At 39.1% G+C, this 12199-nt stretch overlaps 1 protein-coding gene across 5 annotated transcripts in view; it reads left to right on the forward strand.

Annotated features, from left to right (window-relative positions):
• The window catches only part of ATP8A2 (ATPase phospholipid transporting 8A2), a 356040-nt gene that overhangs the window by 199560 nt on the left and 144281 nt on the right, over positions 1–12199 (forward strand). The gene's annotated exons all lie outside the window — the stretch shown is intronic.

Below are 12199 nucleotides of genomic sequence, written 5' to 3' on the forward strand. Positions count from 1 at the left end.
ATGTTTAACAACTTAAAATTCTGTTTCCTTTCTCCGATTGTTAGTTCACTTGAATCTTTTAACATTTGCAAAAGGAAAACTGAAGGTTTCAGTACAGCGAAGCCTTGGATATGAGATGTCAGGGGCAAAGTTCATTCCTTCTGTGCAAATGTTCGTATTGAAAGCTTCTTTGTATTCATGGAGCTTATGTTTATAAAACTTGAATTTGGGGATAAAATTAAATTAAAAGTTCATTTTGTAGACTTGGGAAGAACTCTATAGGCAAATAATAAACTAGGCAAAAACTATAGCTCTTGCTTCCAAATTATAAAGACCATAGCTGGAACTGAAATTAGTTTGCCTTTTTTTTTCGGAAACAGAGGACATAATTTTGTCCTACAGTGCCAGTGAAATTATAAAATTAATCAGGGTCTTTGATTTAATAATTCTTAAAATGTAACTGTTTTGAAAAATGAATTGCCTGAACATGTCAAGTAGTGAAACTGGATTTTAAAGAGGGCTGAATACAGTTATGAACATTAATATATCGCATTTTAGCCTGCTTAGGTAGGAGTATAGTTCTCATGCTTCAGGATATAGCCTTGAATTTAAGAAGGATCAGGAGGAGATGTTTATCTTGTGCTGTTGCCTATTTAGAAACACATGACAAACTTGAACTCAATGGATTGATCACTTGAGTATCAAGTGGTCACTTGGTACAGCAATTTCCACATTGTTCATCAGTTTTATTTTATATGTTTGTGTATGTATTGGGTAGGTTTGCTATTTCTTTTTACAATTAAGCAGACATGAGTGAGGTTAACAGATAGGAAAATTAGAACTTTTTTTATTAGGCAGCTAGTTATATCAATCACAGGAGATAGTGGTTAAGTAATGTTTTACTATTCAGTGAAACATATCGTGGTCAGTGTGTGTATACCTGACTCCCTCAGGGTCTGATCATCTTTTATGCATGATGTTAGGCTCTCAGAGAACAAACATGCTCCACTAACTTACTCCATTTTTCCCATGCTAACTACTTCTGAATTAGCTGTTGGCTGTTACAGTTTCAAGACAGATTAGTCTGTTTACTGCAAGAGAGTTACACTATGCCATCAAAATAATGGCAGTGTTTTGCTGTAGTGGGTGAGAGCAGGATAGTTGAGTGATATACAGTATGCTAGATTTGTGAAATAATACAAGGAGTTGATTTTTTTTTTTCTAAATTTTAAGCACCCAAATCTTGACTGTGCTCCAACTCTTTAGCCAGATTCTTTGCTGAATTTAAAGCAGTGTTCTTGAGATTTCACAGGTGTGTTCTTGTCCTAGTGTAGAAGCCAACTTCACAGCTCTGAGACGAATTTAGCATGCTTAGATAATTAAGATTTGGTTCACGTTTTACTTTCTGAAAGAGTCCTTAATTTGACTTGGTCTGGTCGTAACTCATGTTTTTAGTAAGGATTTTTGAGTGTTGTTGGAGATGACAATAATCTTTATTATTGTCCAAAAGAAATATAAATAATTTTAAAAAGAAGTTTTCTAGTCGGTTTCTTACTGAGCATGGGAATTGCTGGGGTTTTCCCTGAATGGTTCAGAAAATGCTTAACAGCTTCATGATTGCCTTCTAGGATTTCTTTCTCCATTTAAAATTAGCTTTGAAAGTCCTGCTTCTTGCCCATCGTAGCAGTGTGTGTCTTTGCTTCCTTTACTGTCTGACAAGTAAATTAAGTTCTGTATCGAATGTTGTATGGCGAAATTATGCCTTCCCACGTGAGCAGCTGTGGAAGACAGGTAAAAGCCTCTGGGACCTCCAGCCTGAGGTAGCTTAATCATCTTACCGTAGGGAGGAATTTTATTAGCTAGATATATCACTAGATGATACATAAAATGCAAGTCTGCTCCAAGAATGTGAGGTCAGATGTTCTTTTCACTGTATTAGTCTGTGTTCGGTTCTTTCTGCGTAGTGTACTGAGGCAAATGAGCTTTTGCATCTCCTGATGCCCATGACAGGGTGGGAGTCGGTTCCGTCTAACACCTGAGCACTGAAAGCTTCAGCCCTGTGCCTTGGTGACCCCTCTGTGCTCACGCTGCACAGAAGTTGGGAGCAAGTTTAAGGCTTAGAGGAGGCGAAGTGACAGAAGAAATCTTGTAGACCTGCAGCAGTGGGAAGAGCTCAGTTTGGTTTTTGGTTGCCCTGGTGAGTTTCTTTACTAGTCGCCTTAAGGAACTTCCCCTCCAAAACTGTATAAAACTAGCCAAATTGCCTGGGAACTGAAGAGACAACCAATTTTGGTATCCTAGGGATGCAGAGAAGAGAGAGAAGAGGTCTCTAATTCCCTTCTTAGCTTTACACAAAGAAAGTCGAGTTGTTTTGTATTTCTGCTGTGAGGCTTGGGAGCACTGATCAGTTTGTGATATGGAGTGATGCTCGTGAAAGAGAAGTTCCACAAGGGAATAAATCCTTCAACTTGAGAGAATGGTAGTTGAGTGCCCAGCATTCCTGCACTGTTGCTAGTGCATATGGTATGTTCCTGATTGTTTCCCAATGCTCTGGACAAGTTTAATATTTACCTGTACTTCCTGCTTGGATCTGTGGTGTATGGGGAATATTCTTTTAGCATTGTAATGAAACGGGGATTTGAACTTGAACTACTTTCTAAGTAAATCTTCTGAAGGATTGTACTGAGTAAATATTTATAGAGTTGAATCAAAAAGCACATCGGTGAATATGACTGTCAGTTACACCTTTGTTACTGTATCTGTTTTATTTCAATGAAGCTTTAACACCTGAGGAATAACTAAAGTAAGCCTTATGTAAATGGGTTTTGCAGCAGTGAAGCACTGGGGCTCATCATAAATTTTATTCCGTGATACTTTCCAAATATCAGAGAGAAGAGATGGTACACAGGCTTAACACACAGAATATCCGGACACAACTTGCACAGACATACATTAAGATTAAACTTAAGTTAATTAAACAATGATTAGTGCTTGAGGAGAACATATTGCTGTCTCCTTTCCTAGCATCCCAACATTGGTATATTACAACACCTAACACACTTTGAAGTTCATCTTGATACCTATTGCTTTTATACCAGGAGGATCCAAACTGTGGCATCTCTGAAACATTAAATTTCATCAGTTTTCCTTTGCCTTCTGGGAAAAGCAGTAATTAAAATACAGGATTTGGTGGGAAGTGTACTCGGGTGACTGGCATCATGGGCTTTACTCCTAGGAGATGCTGCTGGGTTAAGGCTGGTGCTTACCTTCCTGCAACGGCTGATTCTTTGTGGAGAGACAGGGAACTGTGTTTTCAGTTGCTTTGACAAGACTAAAATGTGCACCCATATTGGGACAATTTCATGGAGGTAGAGAGCTAATACAGCAGAAGGCAGGCCTTGTAGTTTAGTGATTGCAGGGGAAATGGAGATAAGAGTGTATTTTCCCTCTCCCTTGATTAGGCCTTCCTAATAATTTTTTTAAGAGGTGAATTTTAAGTCATCAAAGTGATAAAGCTTGGTGAAGTCTGAGGAGATTTTGGGTTGGCTTAACAGCCGGAAACTCGATATTGCTCTTCTCTCTCTGACCTGATCTCTCTTTCCCTTTGCATTTCTTCATCATCGTCTTCCTGCCATTGTCTTAATTTCCCCCCTTTATTTTTGAAAACAGAAAACTCAGTGAAATATGAATCAAAAGCAGAAAGAAAAGCTGGTCCTGGAAATTCAAGTCCTTTCAGCATGATTCTTAGCCTGATGCTTGAACCCTTGCATGTCACCACTTCCGAGATGCTTCGGGATGTAAAGTTGGGGTACCCTTACTTATGGCCTCCACAGAGCTGGTCGATAGATGAATTTCTGCCCTTTCCCCACTCTCGCTCTGCTGGGTCTGTCCTAACAGTGGCAATGGAATCTACATAGAAGGCTAGCGAGATGGCTGCAGGGATGAAATGCAAATATAAAGCCCCCTCTTTGGTGTCCATTCCTGTATTTCCCATGTCTGGTTGCAGTAACAGTGTGCACTAAAGGTGTTACTGGGGAAAGCCAATCATTCAGCATCATCCTGAAGTAGTAGGTCAGTGACAGGGTTTTGGCTTTTAAAGATTGACAGACAAATACTTGGGCATCATTACAACACACCATCTCATTCAATTATTTATGTAGCTGGCTTTAAACTGAGTAGTGGAACAAAAGATCTGTTTCACAGCTGTTGAGCAGATATATTTCACTGGAGATGATACAAAGTTGTCCTGATGACATCAGAGCTTTGAAATATAGCTGATTTCAAATGTAAAAGAATAAAGGAATGTTGCTTTCATGTCATGCTTGGAGAAGGAGAAACACAGCAAGATCAAAGGCGATATAAGAAATATCAGGTAAGAGTTCAAGGCAGTTGGGAATGGTTCTGTGGAAACAGTAGCATGGAGGATAGCTTTCAGGCCAACACAGTGCGCAGGAAAAACGTGCTCAATACTTCACTGGAACGTGTTGTTTATCTGAAATGTACTTAATATGAAGTGCTCTTGTATTATATATTGCAGAATTGGGGGGAAGGTGGAGAAATAGTCCCTGTGTCAAGGTCTGGCAGTGTAGGACCATGACAGAGAAATAAATGCTAAGTGGGAAGCGGAGGTTATAGCGTACGTATCCCGATGGTGCATTATTTGCTTTTCTGCCTTGAGAATCCAGAGCTAAGGTGTAATCCCAGATTGGAAAGCTGTTTCTTTGTGGAGGCTGAGGGAAATCATATGTGTGAGCGGTGTTAAACAAACAAGATAAATGTACTAAAAAACAAAACACCAGGATCATAGTTTCTCTTTTAGAGCTGAATTTTCAAGTCTTAAAAGCTGAGTAAGCACAATGCCTAGATAAACATGCTTTTAAGTAAGTGGTGATTTTGTGAGTCCAGCAAGGTCTGGCAATGAGAGCTGTGAAGTGCTCCGCACACTCTTACTGGTCAGCACTTCAGACTAGCTGATAGCACAAGCAGTGAAAGCACACATGAAACGCTGCTGCATGAGACCTTTAATTTGTTTTTCCCTTTTTCATGCTTTCCTATCGAACACAACAGGTATTTTTAAAAATATGGAAAGCAGACATGGGAATTTTAGCCCTCTTATCCAAAAGGCATGCAGAATTGAGTGTATGTGATATAGTACTAAAAAATATATAGCTTTAACACTTCTGTGTGCTTATCCCTGATTTATGTAATCGGACTTACCTACATCCCTGTACTTTCTGTTTCCAATTGACTTTGCAACTCTGAGGGTACAGCCAGGCAATAGAAAACCTGAAGCATGGGTATTTTTGCAGTGAGTTGAGAACTGAAGTGTAGTAACTGTTGTCATAAAAAGCAACGTCGTTAAAGGATAAGAGCAGTGTTTTCCCCCAGTGTTAAATTAAGAATAAGAACATCTGGTTGTAAAATTCTGTAACAGGGATAGTAATAATACAGGCAGCTAGCTGTCTTGTCATTCTTATGTATTCAAATGATTCAGTTGCCTGTTCAAATACTTCAAATGCCAGTAGGCATTTAATAGTCATTACTTCTGTGTGCATATACTCAGTTGGTGTGATAAGCTTAAAATAATGCTCTATCGTGATGAAGCAAAGTAGGAACATGTGTGTGATTTCCATTTTATATAATTTGGAAACCTGGCTTTTGAAGTCTCACAAATGCATGCATATCCTGAATGAGTAACTTATTCTCTGTGGACAGGTACTTTCAGATGTGTAAAAGGTAGGATTCAGTGTCCTTAAGATTGGTATCAGGTGTAAATTTAGCTGCCTGAGAGAAACCGATGTAGTGTCCATGTAGATGGCCCTTATGGATGCTCAGCTGTATGGGACTGGCACGTGTGCCACAGGACCTGCCAAAGACCTCCACCTGTCTGAAGTAGCAGCAGCATTAGTAGTAGTAAGAGGTTTATGTTGAGGTAACTGAATCCTATCCAGAAAGTGAAGGAGTTTTGTTTCGGGTTTGGGGTTTTTTGTTGTTGTTCTTGTTAATTTGTTTTTGAAACATGTAAAAAGAAAGGAATCCAAACCCCTCAGCTTGGGTAATGTTAATCAGTTCAAACAGTGCAGAATATTTATGGAAGTTACAGTACAGAAGTTGCAGACCTGGAAAGCCCAGTAATGGACACAGTGTGAGGAGCAAAGCATGTGAGACTCAGCACTGTCTCTTGGTAATTTTTGGAAAAACAGGTGCTTATTTTTCTCTTGCATTGTTCCTTACCAGCCTCCTACAGAGGTTTAACATGCAGAAGTAGAAGACGTAGGGCACCACAGAACGTTGTCCCCTTCCTGCCCACCAAAAAAAGCTAATCGTAGGCTCCAATTCAGTAAAATATTCTTTAGTAGCAATAGTTACAGAAAACAGATCCTGCAAATAGCCTGCCAAACTTCTTGGAATATCATATAATACAGTTGGCCAACCTAATCCCAAATTGTCCAGATAGTGCTTTGCTTTTTGTTCTTAAAAATATATCCTAATTCTTTCTCAGTTCATTTACAGTGCCTAGTTTATATTGCTACCACTGACAATTTATTCCATATTTCAACCCCGTTGTTGTCTGAAGAAATTCAGAACTGCGTGTAGGCTGGTCTCGCAAACTTTAATCCGTGACTGACTTCTTGGTTTTTTGGATTTGTAATTGAGTATGTTAATCCCAAGAGTTTCCAAGGAATCGGTCACAAAGATAAATCCATGCTAATTTTCCTTTCATTTTTAGTGCTATGCACTGCACAGTGAATCATTAGAGAGTAGTCCATCTTCCCTGAAAACCAAATTGACTCAACTATTAAATGGCTGGTTTTGAATTTTTTCCAACCTTTTTCGAAAGTGATGGAACGAGTACCAGCATTGTTCTGATTTTTTATGAATGCTGTCTTGATTACACCCTACAACCAACACAGCTTGTAATTTTTCAACATTCCAGTTATAAATGATAAATTAGGTTACTTAGCGTGGTCTCAAAATCTCTAGGTGAAGTACCTACCAGGTTCAATATGTGTTGCAATAGACTACTTAAAGAAGATATCTACTGTGATACTTTATTGGGCAGATACGTTCAGAGTGCCTGGATCCTTTTTTTGTGTATATTTATATACATAAGGGGTGTATGACAGGCACAGTGATTTTTTTTTTTTCTCCCTGTAAAATATATGCTTAATTTGGTATGAAAAATCTTAATATTGTATTTGGAGGGTTTATAACAAAGCAGTAATAATGCTGTTCTTTAAATTTGAGGCCATTAAATATGAAACGTTAGCCATCTCCTGAGCAATGTGTTCATCAAAGCCGGAATTCTGTCATCAGTAAGTGTTTTTTCAGTTTAACTGTGTCACCAATGAAAATACAAGTTAATGTTTAGAAGGGAGATAACCTAATGTGAGGAACCTTCTAAGAGGGGAGCTAAACGTGTATTATGAAAGTTGGGAAAACCCAAACCTAGGGCTTTTTTTCATCAAACAAAAGCAGCTTTGAAATTCAAGCGTTTATTGTTCTTGATTTCAACCCCACTTTCTTTCCAAAAGCCAAAACTTTTCACATCAAATGTAACTGTTCTCATGGCTTTGAATATTCAGACTTGAAAAACATTGGCTGCTCTGACCCAATCATACTGGATAACCTGCTGTTTTAATAAAAATAAAGGGGAACAAATCCTACTTTCCCATCCACCTAGGCCAATTCAGTGCATATGGCATTACTTGTGGGTACAGAGAAGGCCAAATTTCAAATTTGTATTAATGTTAAAAGAGTGCAAATAAACCTTATCAGGGAATAATCTGTGCTTAGCACGTTCATGCTGAATTTAGCAATGTATGCTGTACTGCACTGAAGGGGGTAATTTTGAGAGCGCTTTTTTAAAATCCAGCACCACATATACCTAGATGCATATATGGTAATACAGCTTTTCACAAATATGTCCTTTGGACCTGTGCTGTTTTTCTTTATATCTGGCCTATACCTGTATAAATAGACTTCCTTTAGTAGAGACATTCCTGATTTACATGGGAATAAATGATAGTGGAGTAAGGTTCTGTGCATATCATGTGTGAAGAAGGGGTTTTTGTTGATTTTGCTTTTTACTAGACAAAAGCCATGGGGTAGCATGTTGAAGGTGTGAGATTTCTTCTTTTTCACCTGTACCTCATTGCTCTGAATACCTATGTTCAAAATGCATTTCTACAGCAATTTAATTACTTTTGAGAATGGTGGTACAAATGCTTTCAAATGAGGCTGTTTTGCCAAAGAGGACTTGGTGATAGACCCTGGCCCCAGTGACTGCTGGCAAATCAGAACCAGTGACTTTAATTCTCTGGTTTAGAAGCTTTGAGGCACTTGTGTTAAAACGGCCCTATAAGCATGCATGTTCTGTAACTTAATGCAACTTGGAAGACTTCAAGTCTTCCAGGGGAGAGAAAAGCGGAATTACTTTTACTCAATTAGCTGTATCTGCTGCAGTTAAACTCAGATGTTATCCTGGTATTTAAAAGCGCTACCTAGCCTAGGTGTGAGGAAGGGGTTGCAGTTCTTATTGCACAGCTCTTTGTAAAGCATTTTTAGGTAGTGCCAGAGAGTTTGGAAGTGTTGCAGACAAGGTGTAGTATTGATTCACGAGTCATGCTTTTGTGCAATTTCACAAAATCCTTTACTTTTTATTTAAGCCCAAAGTACTCTGAAATTTAACTTGGAGCCCACTTTTGGAGATGTGTGGTGGCTTGCCTGTGAGCAGTCCCACTCAAGTCACTGAATAGTAACCGCATCCTCTGCTTTCCTGGCAGTTAGTTGGAATAAAATGAGTTTATTTGTTCCAAGCCGTGTGCTGGGATATTGTTTGTTGTTGTGTACTTGTGAACAAAAAGCGTGCTGGTCTGTGTGAGCTGCTTTTCACTTGTCTGAACTGAACAGAATTCTGTCTGGCTGCCAGCTGCTTGCCCAGCAGTAAGGTCAGGCTATATGGCTTGCTATTTTCTCAGCATGAGTAACTTGATCATAACACTGAAACATTTTGTTTCCGTGTTCAGTTTTATCATCTTGAAGCATTTTATTAGTACTCCGTCCCTTCGTTCTTAGGAAGTCAAGCAAAAAAGATATCCTTACCTGAGCTCCTCTGTCCAACAGGAGTCTCCTTGTCAGCTTCTCCTTTCTAGGTGTTTAAGGGTATTTCTTTGGCATGTTTGGAGGCACACTGGAGTATGTTTTTAACAGCCACATTCTCTAGTGCATCCTGTAGTACAGATGCATGCACTTGATGAGTTCATAACTCTTACTGTCTTAATACTGCTTCACAGCCAACTACAAAAACCTTCTGAGCACTAGCTCAGAAATGTGGTGTCACCAGATTTTTTGAATATAAAATTTCTTTCCAGTATCTGCATTGTGAACTGAGCTGGTCCTGATTATTTTGAGGTTTCTTGGGTTTTTTTAGGATCATGACCCAAAGAAGCTAGGGCAGAGATCAAATTTAACTGAATACAGACTCCATTTTTAAATGCTGCTAGAAAATAATTTTGCCATTTCATTTGGATGAGCACTAATGATAAAAATACCTCTATCCAGTTTCACTAATTAACCACTAGAGATTGTTTTATTTTGGGATTCATAAAAGGCATCTGTAACCTAGTTTAAGTGCATGTACCGGATTTAAAATAAAATATATCTTACGTTTGTGAAGGAACGAATCTAGAATATAGGTTTGCAGTTTTTGTTTGCCTGAGTTCAAGGTTTTGAACCATATTTTTTTTTTTTTTTAGCACAGCAGGGTCAGAGGTAAAAAATACACCATATCCTCCACGATTGGTCCAGTCCCCAGTGCAGTTCTGGAGCAGCATAGGTGTTGCTTTCAAATGTGCTTTTACAGCCTCTTCTGCTGTAAAACCGCTGAAGTGGTTTGACTGCATTTGACCCAAGGGATATCTGCCCCGTAAGGAGCTAGAGCTCTGTGGTAGAGACAGGAGAAAAGGAATTGTTATCACTCAGTGCCCTTGAGAGGCTCCCTTCCTGTGTGGGAATCCTGTGTCACTTAATTGAGCTGGCATTAGGATGCGTTGGACTGTGGGATAGCGCACAGCAAGTGTAACAGCTTTGAGTAAGCTGTCCAGAACAGGTTATTTTTTCACTTTATATTGAGATGCTAAGCACAATGCGGATAGCTATGACTATTTAAAAGCTTTTGGTTATTTATATGCTCTTTATATATAAATGCTTTTTATATCTCCTTGCTCTTTTCAACAAAATCATTTAGAACATATTAAAATGCACTAAAAATAGAAAATCGTGCTAGCTAGTGATAGTATTACTTCTGAGTTATACAGTCTGTTTTTCTGAAAAGATGTCAAAAATTAGTCAGTTGCAGCTTTTTAACCCCCCAGATATTCTATTGCCATTCCATAATGTTTTCCATTAGTTCTCACCTTCCTCACTGTTTTGAACCTGATTCTTTTCTTGAACCATTGCAATTTGAATGTAACAGCTCTGAAGTAACGGTATCCCGGACCAATGTCTTTTTTGGTATTTCTGGACCAGGGTTGACAGTTCACTGCAACTGGGCCTGTGTCAGACAAGGAAGAGGAGAATCAGGACCAATACTTAAAGGCTGAGACCACCATAACATTAATACGTGTTTGTGGGTATACTTGCATGTTGAATATAAACATCAGTATAGTTGGTAGTTATGGGCTTAAGCTAAACCCCCAGAACTGTACCCCAAAAGGCACAGGGGCCCATTCTGTGCAAAAGCAAGAGCTAAGTGGTCTCAATGCATGTTTGTGTGTGTTACAATCCAGTTCTGCCCCATGAAGACAAAGAAATTAATAACCACTGATGACTTCATGCTGTCAGAAGAGTGAAGGAGGTCAAAATTTGGTCTGCCAGCTTTTAAACGTGACAAAGTTATTTTGCTTGCTTTCTTCTTGCTGGATTTCTTTGCATTCATGCAAAAGCAATTAAGGATTTGGAAAGCGAGAAAGTGGAATATATTAGCTTTAGCTTTATCTAAGTTCTGCAGGGATTCAGTGAAAGTATATATATTTTTGTATAAACTATATAAATACTATGTGTGTAAGAAAAGAAATCTAATACTGTATATTCTTACCCCAAAACAAATAATGCTGTCTTTATTAATAAATGACAGTGCAGATTGATTTTCTTAATGTTAACTGACTAAAATATGTAGACGGCTCGGTAGCAGCAGAAGCGTAAGCCATCAATAACAGTAACACCTGAACCTCTCAGCATTATTTGTGATGATGGTTCCTGTCAAGTTCAATTTTGGTAGGAAAGTGAGTCTCCCTTTTGGGTTTACTAACAGTGTCTTGACCTTTTCTCCCTTTTGTTGCCAAGGAGTGACAGGTGTCTGGAGCAGCTAAGCAACATGACAGTCAGCCTGTGCTTTGTGTCAGCTGGCATTCATTAGTGTTAAAAATGACATGTGGTTTTGTACTACTCAGAAATGTGTTTATGCGTATTAATACATCCTGATTCTTGGACAAGATAGGGATAGACTATTGAGTTGCATTACTTTCCCCTGGTTTATTTAGTATAGTGATGGAATATGTAAATGCATGAAATCTAGGAAATTTCAAGATGCGACTTCCATAGTGGCTTCATTAATCCTTGCGTGCCTGCCGCGGTCTGCTTTGGTGGCACCGTGCCATGCTGTGGCAGTGGGTCCAGCAGCGTTCTGCACTGGGAGCTTTGTGCAGTGCTTGCCTTCAAAGTGCCACTTCGCTTCGGAAGTCCAAGTCCCTGCAACTGCGTTGTGCATGTTGCTATATCCGTAACTGGGCTATGCTCTCACCATCACTTGAATCCACAACTGAGCTGTGCTTTAATCTGACATAAATACACACTGCCATTAAAAAGGGCAGCCTGATCTTCATTTCTCCCCAGGAGCGTGTTCTTTTCCCCCTTCCTTGCCAAGGCACTAGTGTTTGCACAGCTGCAGGATGAGCTCTTTAAGGTTAGAGTTCAGCCAGATCATGTTCCTGATGTACACAGGAGTTCTTGGACAAGAAGCAGGACCAGCTCTTCTGATAGCAGTGCAGACTTTTGTCAGACTTAAATGTACATGTTATTTTAGTAAACTAAGGTGTGAACTTTTGCTTGTGCATCTGCAGAGAAGACAAAAAATTTTGAAGGTAGAGCAGGTTGAAGGGCATGAATCGGTGTTCCTAATATCCCTAGTAATCCTGTGGCATAACTGCTTGGGGACTTA

Source organism: Aquila chrysaetos, chromosome 19, assembly GCF_900496995.4.
Source record: "Aquila chrysaetos chrysaetos chromosome 19, bAquChr1.4, whole genome shotgun sequence".
NCBI lineage: Eukaryota > Metazoa > Chordata > Aves > Accipitriformes > Accipitridae > Aquila > Aquila chrysaetos.